Source organism: Synchiropus splendidus, chromosome 3 (assembly GCF_027744825.2).
Source record: "Synchiropus splendidus isolate RoL2022-P1 chromosome 3, RoL_Sspl_1.0, whole genome shotgun sequence".
Classification (NCBI taxonomy): Eukaryota; Metazoa; Chordata; class Actinopteri; order Syngnathiformes; family Callionymidae; genus Synchiropus; species Synchiropus splendidus.
The window spans coordinates 29,551,318-29,566,281 of record NC_071336.1 but is presented as its reverse complement, the minus strand read 5'-3'; the positions used below and the strand labels follow the sequence as shown (position 1 = coordinate 29,566,281).

The window sequence follows — 14,964 nt, the reverse complement described above, 5'->3', positions numbered from 1 at the left end:
AGGTCACAGTTGGGGCAGCACAGAGGGCGTCAGAATGGCATTGTACGATCTTGTTCTTTTGGTTTCTAGCGGAAGCCACAGACCATCGTAAGCAAAGGAGCATAGATTCACTGGAGAATCAAGAGTTTTGCCATAAAGGCCCATTTATGCTTTATGTTACGCACGGATCCGCTCTGCGTTCACTTTGTCCGTATTTCTGCACATTTACACAAAGCCTACAGATACAGACCAAACGGAGCAGTACCACCAAAAATCTTCATGGGCAGTGTAGCTGTTACTACTCGATACGTAGCTCTCACGAGACACGAATAAGACATAATGTCGGAAAACGGCCTGACCGTTAAATATATCGCCACTTTGTCTTTTGTGCATGGGTTACATGAGCAATACTTCTTCGCACATTCGCCATGTTTGTTTTGGACGTCACTGCTGTCATAAATTACTGACTGTGGGCTGCGCCCCCTGGTGGATATACTGGTGAGCAGCAATACCAACGTAAAGAACCCATAGAAGTGTGTGATCTGCGAAGGTAACGTTTGAAATGGACCGGTACATTTTCGTACATGAAGCCATCCTTTTCTGACAAAGAGCCATGAGTTCCTACCCTTAAACATTACTTGTTAAAGATGGAGTTGGAGCAAGTCACCACTTGAACTCTACCCCACCCCCCGCAACCTGAAGCCACGCCTCCAGAGCAGCATAGCATTGATTGACTAACTTTATCTCGTGGCTCATAGCAGAGAGCAGAGAGTGAAGGGGCTGTGTCATGTGACACATGCTGTTACCATGCTGTCGTTTTGATCCTGTTAGTTCAATAATTGGAAGGGGGTTTTACAATATTCTGCACTCAAACTGAACTGGACTATTTTTATATTTCATCAATTGTTTGCAATAGGTGGGTGAAGGGGGTTTTATGGAAAATATCATTTTCATTATCCACTTAACCATTTTACTCCGAGTCTGTTTATGACTTGTTGACACTGTTTCCATGAAGATGACCCGTCTGTGTGCATGGGAACCACCGACTGGGAGGCAAGGAGGAAAGAGGGAGGATAGGATGGGTGACTGATACGGCTTTAAGGAAATGATGACGGTTTGGGATGAAATGTGTCAAGGTTACAACATGACTGAAGGAATTTGCTCTATTAGTTTGCCTGCATGACGCCTATGAAGTTTTTTATCTTTGTTTTATTCTTGTGCTCCAAGCCTTGAGAGTCGGAGCCTCACTGGATTCTGATCTCCAAAAGTACAATTGTTTGTGTGCTTGCTTTCCTCAGACTCATCCATGTTTCCAGCCCTACGTTCTAGTAGGAAAAAACACTTAGCGACCGAAGACCCTCCTTGACTAACTACTCTATCTCTGGCGACCCCTAATAGCCGCAGTGTTTAAATATATATATCAGCGCTGACATTGATAAATTGATAATCAATTTCTTTCAATTATTACTGATGGCTTTAGCTTCATCTTTAGAGATTCACAGTCTGCCCATCAGAAAAGCCCATGCCGGTCCACGACTTGCTTATTGGTGCCTCACAGTCATTTCGATAAAGCCTTTTCAAAGGCTGAGCAGACCCTGAAAGTGTCATTAATAAATAATAGCCGCATTACTTGTTATGAGGAACTTTGGTCGAAGCACTTCCCACATGGCTGAAGTGATCGATCACAGCTCAGCCACTCACATTCTTGCATGAAACATGTGGTTTGATATTCACTACGTTTACCAGAGGACGAGCATGGAAAAGTCCTGTAAAGATACAAGGTGCGAGGGACTGAGTTTAAGAAATGCTGTGAGTAATGTGGCTGTCCTAGTTGGGCAAGATGCTTAACCCAGAGTTGTAGCAGCAGGATAATGTGATTATAATGGTCTTCGTCTAATTGGTGTAAAAAACACCCCGTCTGCCAATTTGACCGGCGATTGAGGTCAACCATTGTCCCATCAGGGGAAGTGTTTCTACAGCCACTGGAGGATCGCTGGAGCTAGACACAGTGGTGGATCCATTTTGTTCTACTTGCTAAACTTTAAAGGTTTTTTTTTGTTTGTTTATTTGTTTTTTACAGTCCAGAATAAAATGTTCCTGACATTCAAGTATTTTCCCTGCAGCTGTGTTGTTTTTTTTTTCACTTTTAGAAATCGCTATTGTGTGTAAACTAGAGAAGCACAGAAGAGGTCAGTTAAAGAGCTCAATACCTCGGCCAAGGAGATTGTGTTTTCAACACTGTTGGTTCATCTCTCCGCCTTAGTTCATAATAACTTTAAATGTAAAAGATGGATTTGGATGACAACTGTAGAAATTATGTGATAGAGGATCAAATGGGGACAAGCAAATTCTGGGAGTATTGCGGGTCACATTCTGATCCAGGACATGTCAGGTATATGTGCCGAAATAGCTCAGTTGGGAGAGCGTTAGACTGAAGATCTAAAGGTCCCTGGTTCAATCCCGGGTTTCGGCAGTTCCGCAAAATTCATGAGTAACTTCTGTCAATGAGGATCTTTTGTCGGTGAGTTGGTTTGTCTGTCAGTGTTCAAAGTAACTTGACATGTTATGGACAGATTTGGATGACATTTTCAACACATGTGAAACGAGCAAAGGATGCAATTTTGGGAGCGATCTGGTCTGGTCTGGATCATTTAACATGGATTCTTTAACATTAAGGAATAGGACCATCAACCTTTGAGCTAGGTGTACTGAAGCTGCTTGGCGGAGGTTTGTGACCTGCCCTTCTGTACTTCATTAGAGAATGCCGTCAAATAAATCAACTTCCACTATACAAGTATAATGTTGGCTCATGACAAAGAGGAAGTATTTTGAGCAAGACTCAAACTCACTTGAGTGACTGAGCCGTGTACAAGTGAGACGACTCGCAAGCCTAAACCAGTGTGGAATGAAAAATAGTCACGCAGTCACCGCAGTTGCGTAGATGTTTTTCTGTCTTTGCTAGTTTTTTTCTTTGTTAGTTATGGATGTGGTACTTACAGTACTACGTATTAACTACTGGCTAATATGCTGCTAATACATTGAATACATTGAAATTTCAATTTGATGCATTTATAACTTTGCTTGGTATTTTCATAACGGAAAGACAAACAGAGACATTTGACTGTGTGCCTTGGTGGCGGACATAATATATGCAGTACTTCACCAGACGCTGCTGTCTCATACATTATAGCTTCGTCTTTGCCATTCTTTTTACTATAGAATGGTTGGAGGAAGCAGCAATTCAGTCCTATATCTCAATGGGAATGGAATGCCAGATTTGACATTCTTGACCCTGAATTTAAGCAACAAAATCTGCCAGGTGAGTTATTGGTCTTGAAGTGCTTCACAGCCTTCTGTTGTTTAAACAAACCACAAATCTAGTGAAGTCTGTATGTCATTTTAAAGCATAAAACATAGCTTCAGCCGCCATATTTTTACTTACATCAGCGCTGGCACCACTTGTGTAATTGGGTCCGCAGGTAGTGATTCCAAAATAATACAAAAGATTTATCATCTCGACAGGATTTGAAGACTTGTGCACTCCAGAGGAAGAACTCTTCTGCTGGGTTTCCCGCTTAAGAAGAGATGTAAACGTGCAACTGGTACAGAAGGCTTGGTTTTATACCTAAAATACCACAAATGTTCCTCTCTCTGACCAACGACTGATTCAATATAGAGTTGTTTAAACAGGCACAAGACATTTTAAAAGTGGGCTAACCTTATAAAAGAGGGGGAAATACCCTTGAGAATCACTTGACAGTATACTTATGCTAATGCCATCTTTTTAAGGAAACGCTCTGGGCTCGCAGTCATGATCTACTTTGTTTTGCAAAGATTTAACATCTTATAAAGGAGTTTAGTCTTATGTAAATCTTTTTTTTTCTTCAGCTTGATGTGTATCTGTTGTGTCTCTTTTCATGACAGTGGAACTGAAAGTTTTCCATGTGATTATATATTTCACTTTTTTTTTTGTTGATGAATGAATTAATACTGTGCTAATTCACACCAGTACTTGACAAGTTGTCTTGTCACCGGACAGTGACTTGGACAGGAGTCAAATTCCTTGTCCACAAATACCAGGCAGTAAAGCTGGACTCTCACCAAGTTGTCGTGTCCCATGCATCAACCCCATCCCATTCAACGCTTCCCTTCAGTGTACCACCAATTGTTTGGTGGAGAAGAACATTTGGCAAAGGCCTTTCACTTGGAATTTTCAGTCTGTCGGCTTTGAGTGTAATGTTCCACAGGATCATGAGAGGTGAAGAGGAGAGTGGAGACGGAGAGGAACGGGTGGAGACGACTGAGAGGTGTGATCTTCCACAGAGGTGGCCAGATTGAAAGGGAAGATCTGTGGGACAGTAGTGAAGCCTGCCATGATGTGTGGGTTAAAGACAGTAGCTCAGACACAAAGACAGGAAGCAGAGCGACGTAGGTGTGTGACAGTTGAGGATGCCCTGGTTTCCATTGGGAGGGACTAGAACGGACAAGATTATAAGAGGGTGTATCAGAGGGATGGCTCAGCTGGAAGGTTGGAGACACAGTTAGGGAGGACTGACTCAGGTGGTTTGGAGTGACAGGTTGGACGTGGTGAAAGAAGGTGAAAGAAGAGGAAGACAACCAGTGGCATGGATGTGATGGATGATAATGGAGGACAGGCAAGGATGTACAAGATTGTCAAGTTTATTATAAACTGCAATCATTCTCAGTTGTGGAGTGAGTCATAGACTGTGTCCCATTTCTCACCCTAACACTCGTTTTTTGACCCTAACACTGGGTGATGCGTGTTCACATGTGAGTGTAGTGTGTCCCAATACTCCTAAGACCGAGGGCACTCGCCATTCACCACTTGAAATGATCCCTTCAAAACAAGAGGGACATTTTAGTAACAAGGACGCTAGCGACCCAAATGGTCTACCGTGTCGGACAACATGAACAATACATGTATGTACAACAGTATGACAGCAGTATTTCTTAACAGTCGACTAGCATCGAGGGTAACGTTAACATTGTCGTACCGCTAACAGATCTATCACCGCAACATGGTGGCAAAGCCGGCTTCAGCTCCGCCCATTTCTTCTCCTTTGGTTCACCAAACTAAGTGAGATTATCAGCGCTGATGCAAGAGGTTTCAAAAATGTTGGATCTGGCATTTCTAAAAAGTCTCCAACACTGGATATGCAAGAAACAAAACACAGAACAGCGGCCAAGTGATGTCATGAAGTGTCGTCCCAATTCTTTGGGACGTCATGTCACTTCCCTTTATTGTTGAGGGCACTTCATAGTGGAGGGCGCTCAGAACCAAGTGCTAGTGTTAAGTGCTAGTGCTAGGGAGAGAAATGGGACACAGCCTTAGTCTCCGGACGCAGTCTTTGAAAGCATTATGAATCCATTCACCCATGGGTTTTTGATTTAACTTAATTGTTAAAGATAAAACCTACAGAGGCGCATCACTGTTTTGGGGGCTTTTGGGTCACTGTTGGGGCCATTAAACGCACAATAAAAAAAAAGAAGAAAACAAAAGCAATGATCAACGTTGAAGGTGATCGCTGATGAAAGCTTTTGCAGGAAGGTGCTGAACAGATTCTTCAGCATCCAAAACACGTTTTTCAATTTCACTTTGAATGGTAGGTAATGAGCTTAAAAGCTAAAGGCTGTTGGATATTTCTCTGCTTCCGAAATATTCAAGGTCTTTCCTCTCAGTGACAATATACTTTGAGGCTTTTCTCCTGCTCCCTGCTGTGAACTGACTTGCCGTGAACTGAGGTATGCACACTGATCATGTCGGTGCCGGGATCAGACACGATCCTGTTCGGGCTGTTGTTTCCCCTGGATTCTTGAGCCGTATTTTAGGACAGACAAATGAAGGAGCTTCAAATTCAAATCAAAAGTCATGGTAAGTTAAGACGAGTCGAGGGTGCGACAGATAACCTTGGATATTTGCATGAACAAATCCGTCCTGTCACCAGGTATCTATCGTGCGCGGTGGATGTCTTTGATGAATTGATACGTATCAACATCAGTGTCCACTGGTGATATGGCATCATTCCGAATGTGTCCTTCGACGTAGATATTGCACCTAACGGATGATGCTACGAGCAGCAGATGTCAAGGTTTGTAATGTACTCTGGTTTCCTCCCCGAGGGGGCCTTTCATTTGCACTGCTCTGTCAACGAGGTTCCGTCCTTGACTCAAGAACATGGCGCATCGGCGGAATTCAAACCCAAGATATTTTACAGTTCACGGTTAGCGCTAATACAATTGAAATTGCTTCTGGGGTTATGAGCCTCTCGGGCTCAATATTAGAGGAAAACATGATTAGCCTTCAAAAGTCTTCATTTCTGTCTGATGAGAGGTTTCAAAATCCGAGATGTTACATGTTACATGAAGCAAGCAGCATTGCATGCTGTAACCATAAAAGTGCTTTGGCTGTTTCCCATGTCCACCTTCTTTAACACTGTTTATTAGTTCAGGATACAGGTCATTGGAAAATATACATTGCAGCTGGCAGTTTCGTGTTTTCCGAGGCGCCCTATTCTCTCGTTCGCGGTCCCAAGACTGTCCTTGTTGGTGGACAATAATATAAATAAACAAATATATGTATATACCATAAACATATGTCAGATGTCCATGTCATATGAAGCTGGAGACCTTATTGTACGTATTGTACGTACGCTAAATTCATTCTTAAAATCTGTATTTATTTTTTCTATCCTCTTCCATTGTCTGGTGTGTTTTCATGTGCCATTTCATTGTGTCACTACAAGATGGTGCAGACACTGTCCCTAAATGTGGATGATAGATCAACAGTGCCACGGTGCTGAACAGTAAAAATGCAATGTCCACATATGTTAGTGAGGTTAAATAAAAGGGACCATCCAGCATGAGCTCTAAGAGCTTGCCTTTTTTCAGCCGGCATAACAGTTTGGACTCAGCAGTGGTCAAATATGTGTCACATTTGGTCACTGATGTTGCTAATAAGCATGCGATGACGGCTGTGGGGGTGCTGGTAGACGGGTCTGCGCTATGACAAATGTCCCTCTTGTTTCGTCGCTTGTGATGCGTCCCTGCACGCGCCTGTGCCCTCCACCCGGCGCAGGTTCAACCCTCTTCTCCAAAAGCCATGCGATGATGACAAGCACCAAAATGAGTTATTGCTCCCCGTCTCAACATAAGGGAGAAGCGATGAGGACAGATGGTGGTCCTTGGATCATCGCTCCACATTAACCTTTGAGAGAGCACACAAGGTATGAGATTGTTTTCACAAGAGACCTTTGTCTTTGAGCTACGAATACATTCTCCGCTTCTGCTCCGGGCATTTCACGACATCGCTAACTTCAGAGGTTAAGAAAAAAAAAAAAAAAAGGTTTCTCATATTCGACCACGAGAAGCAACTGACAGATGCCTGTGTGTAGTTTGGGCAGTGCCCAAAACCCTCTGGAGAGCTGTGTAATTCACACCTGAAGCAAAGGTTACCGCTCAGCTGAACTCAATCTATTTAATTACCGTGACACAAGAAGAGGTAATTAAGTTAATACAGATTAATTATGCCAAGCGGGACTTGATAAATCTTTTATTGTGGGGCTCTGTTACTCTGCGGTGTCAGAGAGGTTTACAAGAGCCCAATCTCCTTAGGCTAGCAAATCTTAATGGTGGACCCATGATGCTTTACTTCACTTTTAAAAGGATCCAGTAATTGGTGGCGCAATTCAGCTCAAAGATGTTTTTGGAAGTGAGGGGGCCTTTGCTCAGACTACTGTCTTCCGAATGCCACGGTCACCAAGCATCTGACTAGGAATTGGTGAAGAAAGAAAGAATAAGTAGGAAGTGAAGATGCAACAAAACGAAAATTCACGGCCGAAACAGGAAACCGAAACTAAGGTAACCAAGGCCAAAACAAAGACCACCGAAGGAAGTGTTATTTAAATTATTAGTACCATTGTATTTATGGCTATAAACATTCATCATTGCATTACAAACACATCAAGTAGGGTTCAAGCTTTAAATAATAAATCAATGAAAATGGAAAATATTTATGAAGCACAATATGAAATTAACTACAACACACACTCTACCTGACTGGCCGAAGATGGTAGAAGTACATATATTATCATTTAAACACATACAACGCACAAGTGCATTCATTCATTCTCCGGTGGTCCAGAAAGTAATAGTTTATCCAAACCGATTTCCATGACAGATAAGTGAACTGCACGGCAGACAACAGAAGTGCAGAGAGACGAGTCAGTTTTTCAGCACCAATTCTCGCAGGCTGCCTTCATCCATGCGGGAAACTTTATCTCTATAGCCAATGATCTTTGTAATGCTGATCAAGTACAGTCGCGATGATATATCTCGGTGGAATAAGCGTTGACAGACTCTTAAGAGTGTCATTCTTTTCACTCCGTGGTCGAGGCGGGCAAGAAGAGATATAAAGGTGTTCCCTGTTAAGGCCCACTGTCGCGAAAATGTCACAGGAACTCGCTATCACAGAGGATTTCCAGCATGTACTTGGTATGACGCAGAGAAACACTCCTTCCTGTAGTTTCATCTTTACACATCTTACACATAGCTATTCGTAGGTCTCAGATACTCTGTCATGCCACGACTAGTTGGCTGTATCAAGGCCATTAGTCACAATTTTGCTTGCATCATCACAACATCTGGTTTTGGCTGTGTTGCTTCGGTGGTAGAAATTAATGCACTTTCGGGCCATTTTTTGACATTTTCGATGGGCAGTTTTTGATGCATCCTAGTAGTGAGTTAGATGGCACACTTTGGGTTTTGAGACTCTGTTGAGAAGGTAGCAAAATAGCCTCCTAAAAGTATCCATACTTATTTTAATGGTTTACATCTATATCAGACACTTCAAAACGCCATACAGAATCAATTATTTGTTGCTATCAGCCACGGCTTCTCTGACATTAAGGTGGCTGCTGATCTCCGAACAACACCATGATCATTCATACTACATTTTTCTGACTCCAAATACTTCAAATAGTGAATTGTTGTCAAGTGGACTTTTGTGTCACAGAGTAAAAACAAAGTCAGCCTTCTGTAGTTGAATCGCATGTCACATTCTGTGGAACAATGCGGTACTATGGGAAGTTCACCAAGAATAAGAAAAGCGCAGGTTAGGCTTGGAGTTAGGAGATGTGGTGGCGCTAGTTTCGCTCGTACAATCACTTGTGTCAAATTGTGCAGTATATATTCTACCTCAATAGACCATGGGTTCCACTGATTGGGCAGCACCATTGCTATAGCGTGTAGCCAACTCAGGTTCTATATATACACCAGTACCATCTAAGTTGTGATGAGAGCTCAACCCCACGCACAATATGAATTCACAGAAAGCCAGATGGGAAAGGTGTTCAAGGACATTTCAACTCAGACAACGTGGGACTCAAACCTCCAACCCAACGGATTTTGGACGACCCACTTGGCCACCCTGGTGAGCAGTTACTTTGCTGTCTATTATTGGAACACTGCTGTCTTTCTAATGACCACATTCTTCCGTTTATGTTTTCAGATTTTTGGAAATACTCCTAGTGCGTTCGAGGCAAGGTGTTTCATTGTCTGAAGTTGAAGTGGCCTCTTGGTATTTTATTGAACTCATTCATTCTGAATGAAAAGCCTTGAGGGTATTAAGCCATCTGTTGAGCAGTGCCAGCTGGACTCTGTCCGATGAGAGACATTCTTTACTGCAAGACTGAGCTGTAAGGAAAAGAAATACTGAAACTAGACTTGTGGATGTGAGCCCTTTCATTAAGGGATGCATTCAGGTGGAGGAAAACCTATAGTAAACAATAGATTATTCATAATTATCTCAGGCTTATCATGGTTGATGGAATACAATGAAGCAAGGATTGATCTGTGCAAAAGCACACGCTGAAACAGCTGAGACACAAAATCAACATCTCGCAGATAAAGAAAATGTGCATGGCGCTGAATAAATGGTCTTTCTTTACCGCAAGGTCAGCGGTGTTTGTTAGCGACTCCTGGGAAACCTCCACCGACGCACACGCGCTCACACATGAGCAAACGCATGGCCCTGTGTGAACAAGTCCATTTCTGCACGCCACCGACACACGCGTCGCAGCAAATGTCCTCCGGCACAGGAAGACATCTTGTGCCACCGAGAACATATTCTTGGAGCACATTCTGGCCCGGGTTACAAATTCATGATGTAATTGTCCATCGCAGTCATATCAAGTCTTCTTTTGTTGGATTTACTGCACGTTATAATGAGTGGTTAGGTTTAAAAATAGCACCTTTCCAGTGAGACTCTTGACCTGTGCTGGTGGGAAGCTGTTTGGAGGAGGTTCAACAGTGAATATGGCCTTCAGCAGATGCAGAGAAGAGTGGAGTCTATAAACATAGACTCCGCTGAAATCTGGAAAAAAATACATTTTCTTCAAGTAGCCATAAATGAATGCTCTTGAATGTAGATCCCTCTCCCCACTAAGTATTTAAGTATTTGAACTATCTGTCTTTCAAAACCCTTCCACCTTCATTTGCTTCGTGGATGGAAAGTTTAATGAGCCTCCTCATGCTATAAATGGCAAGGTTGCAAGGTCATTACACCCAAGTTGCAAAGGCAGTTCATGGTAAGAAGAAAGTATTTAAAAACAAATATAGTGGTACCTCGGTTTTTGAACGTCCCGGACTTTAATCGGAGTTCGGACAAAAAACGTGCGCGGACCGATCAGCTGATCCACGACGCGCTCTGTTACTGTGTATAACGCAGCCTCTGTTTGCAGACGTGTCCCGTTAGCTACATTTACTGACTGTTTTTCCTTCATATTGAGGTGTAAAACCTTTCCTGTCTCCGCACTGGAGCGTGGTAGAGTGTCACAGGGGAGGTGCTGGAGCGCTCACTCCAGGGTTTGATGTCCTGTTGTGGGCTGGAGCTGGGACAGGGATGAGGCGAGTCTGGGACAGAGCGTGACTTGGTTTATGACTTTGTCACAGCCAAACTGCACAGAAGCGCACATTCAGAGCTGGACACGCACCGGGCACCTCTTCACTTCTGGAGAGACGTCACTCACTCGGCAACCGCTCCCACATGCAGCGGCCACACACATAGAGGAACAGCGCACCTGCAGCAGACACTCTACATTCACTCCTACAAAAGACTATGTTAAGGCTTGGAACGCATTATTTCTTTTTCCATTCATTGGAATGGGAAAAATCGATACAGATTTCGAACAAATCACATCTCAAACGGCCGTCTGGAACGGATTGTGGTTGAGAACCGAGGTACCACTGTACGGTGCTGGAGTGGAGGTCAGGGCAAGCTTGACTGAGAGATGGGTGCATCGTCATCAGAAGTCACAAGTACCGGTCTATTGTGCTGATAAAACTGCTGGGCCAAAATCTTTGGTCGATTTCCTACTCTCACCTCAGGTAATGATCTTTGAGGAGTAGAATGGAGATACAGACGGCTGAAATTAGTTAAGAGAGATGTAAGAGAGTCTGAAACATGGCCCCTTTTTAGGATGCTTCCAGGATGGTTACCCAGCGAGGTACCCCCGCCATGTGCATCTCTGAGTAGGCCAGTGGCAGACCACAGTTTGGTGATACCACGTGTCTCTGTTTGCCAGGGAATGTCTCTGAATATTCCCATGAGAGCTGGAGGAGGCCTCTCTTCTGGTGCTGCTGCACCCAGTACCCAATCCTGGATAAGCAGCTGGCTGAACGGAAGGCAAAGCCGGGTAGGCAAAGGACACAGACATAAAGATGTTAGGACTCACAAAGATGCAGTCGTCTACTCTTTCTTTTGCTTTCTTTTCCTCTGGATTAACTTGTGCACCTGCCCACCTACAACACTGACTCATATGACAGCCATATCGGTCTTGTTTGCTCAAACTTTGGAGCATTTCCTTAACCTGTATTTCACTATACTGACCTGATGTGCACAGACTTTTATAGATTCACTGGTCACTAAAACATTCACACCACACACTAATAGCACTCTTCTCCAATGTGGATGATTATATTCCACAGTGGTTGACTCACTGTTGACCTCGGAATTTCCTTGTCTGAACCCCAATGGGTTGCCATTGGCCAATGGGGTTAACATGGAATGGCAATAAAGGACGGTGTTTGATCTAAAGTTGCTGCTTCACAACACCACCAACCTTCTAGAGAAGTCTATATTGTGCTGCCTGCACCGTCACTCATGCTGGAAGTCGACGTTGGGGTTGTTCAGCGATTACCTTCGTGCACGTGTGAGGGGAATTGGAATTGGAATGTTTTTAAGAACTTTCCTTGAATAAAGCCAACCACTCCTTATATTGCTTGAATATGTGAAAGTTCATTTCAGACTGAAGCTTGCCCATAAAGCAGCTGGACAAGCGTGAGCCACCGTTTCAGCATAGCATGTCGGGATGAAGTAGACTTGAAGGGATGTGAGATGGCTATGCACAGATGAGGAATGTTCAAAAATTGCTCAATTCAACACAATCACAGATGTGAACACTCATCTTTGGTTCTCTACACAGTGTGGCCGCTTTGGTAAAAAGCCCTTTGCTTGTGGATTACTTTCCTCCATGGACGTGTTGCTCTTGCTATAAAAGAAAATTAAACATTTTTATATTCTTTTACAATGTTAAGAAAGCTCCATCCTTATGAATGCGGTTTTAATCCACGCCACCAGATCACCTGACTGTCCCGCGCGGCGCGGTGACCACATGATTGAGCTGTGGAGAATATTTATTTGGTGCTGAGCCGACATACTCGGTTGAGTTATTTATCAGTCAACCATCAAAAACATTTATGAGTCTGTTTCAGCAGTTTGCCCCAAGCTAGGAGTCATAAATCTTCCATCTTTTGGTCTCTGCTGGGTCTCATCCCCCTCTACCTCTTCAGCCACTCATTTTTCAGTGGCAGTCATCAGCCGTGTCAGTGTCTCATAAAGATTTGCCATCAATTTCAAATCCGATCGCTCATGAGTGAAGGCAGGGATGTGTCTGTTTAAATTAGTGTTGACTCTGTCACGCTGAAGTGGACCACATTTCAAAGCTAATGTTGCTGATACAGCAGTTTAGAGCCACAATTCACTGACTTTTCTGTGCTGCAATATGTTTGTGTCTTGTTGTAGGGTCTGCTTTAATGACACGTTCCCTCCGCACTCTGATGTTAAGTATGAGCCTTTAAAAAGTCTCTCAGAGTCAGAGATCTGTTTTGTCTCCACAAGGTGGTGTCAGGTTCATTAGCTGAGAGTGAGACGGACAGTTTCCTCACTGCCTCTCCAAGCTGCTGACATGGAACGGATTTGAAGTGTATTCAATGCTATATATTTTTTTTAATTCACATATGTATCTGATTTTAATTCTCCTCCTTTATAGCAGTTTATATAAACACAAAACAAAAAATATTTGTACGGTTTAAAGGATAAATTGTTTGGTTTGTCTTTTCACTATTAAGTATGGCTTTTCTATTTACTGCATTGAAATACGCAATAAAGTTATTTTTTTCAAATCAATTCAAGTGATATAGTTTGGAAGATTATCATCAAGTAATGTAGTCATGAATATACCTGTAAAATATGTAACTTTGCAATTCAAAAAGAAGCATCAAAGTAAAACACTAACAGATATTTATCTAATAAAAGCAATAAATAAAGACCATGACGACATAAAAACACATCTGTCAACGGTTTTCATTAGTGAGGAGTTTAGATTTAACATTTAGATTTGAGCCAAAATAATATTTGAGCCATCAAGTAGGGACCAACCTGATGGTTCTCTCTGGTTTGTAAGGTGTTTCAGATGTTTGTGAGAGAGTTGTGCTTCAGTTGTTTCATTGAAAACTGGACAGCGGAGCCATGCTAAACTAGTGATGTTTAATATTCCATTGGCGGCTTCAATACTTGTGAGAAACTGCAGACTGTCTTCAGTCATGTTGTTGAACCCTCTCGAATGCCGGAGCCTCACCCGGGAACTCTCTCTCACCTGCGCACTATTTACCAGACTGAGGGAGGAAACCGAAAGGTCTGGTGGAAACCCACACACAAGCACGAGAGCAACACACAGAATCTTCACTGGTTTGATCCCAAATGGATTTGAACCAAGGACTTTCTTGTTGTGAGGATGCAGCATGAGCCACTGCGACACTATTGCCCTTCATGATATCAAGCTCTTCCCTCAGTATAGTACAGTAAGCCACTCAGGAGAAGTCCTCCATCAGCCACCTCTTAATACTCTGTTCACACATATTCATGTCAGCGCAAACGCTGGGTAAGCCTGTGGCAAACACAGGTCCAGATAGATATCAGATGAAATGGAGTGTACTTACAACATCATTACAATGTAAGATTTACTTTTACTATCTGTTCTGTGGCACATATTTTAAAGGTCCTTCATGTCACCTCACACAAAATGTATGATTTGTATATATATATATATATATATATATATATATATATAGAGAGAGAGAGAGAGAGAGAGAGAGAGAGAGAGAGAGAGATGTAAAATTCATTCATTTAATTCCCATTTATTTTGCTTTAATGTCACTATATTGTTCAGCATAAAGCAAAATTCAATGTGAAACATCTAAATAAATTGTCGATAAATATCTAGCGGTTTCAGTCGTAAACCAGGTTTAGTGATCAGCTCCAGGGTGAAGGGGCGATTGCTCCGCGGCTCTGGGGAAGAGGACCTCTGCTAGATCAAGAGGATGAGTGATGAAATCCCAGAGAATCGATGAGTAGAAAACCTCGCTGACTCTGTTCCTCGCACCGTGTTGTAGATACAGTCACAAGGTGTGACCCCAGTAGAAGTGGTGAGGAAAGAGAAACAGATTCCAGAGGATAAAAGATCATTTGTGGTGAAGCCTTATAACATGTAGATTAAGCAGTTAAAATAAATATATCAATACAAATAATTTAAAGCAGAAAAAAATGAATAAATAAATGTTATTCTCATATCAACATGCGTATCCCAAATAAGGATAAAACAATTTCCAAGACAAATATATAAAATGTAT

General features: G+C 42.6%; 1 non-coding gene across 1 annotated transcript; it reads left to right on the top strand.

Annotated features, from left to right (window-relative positions):
- The first annotated feature begins 2,379 nt into the window (after positions 1 to 2,379).
- Positions 2,380 to 2,452, top strand: trnaf-gaa (transfer RNA phenylalanine (anticodon GAA)). Its single transcript has one exon. It is a non-coding gene; the product is annotated as a tRNA-Phe (tRNA).
- The last annotated feature ends 12,512 nt before the right edge of the window (positions 2,453 to 14,964 follow it).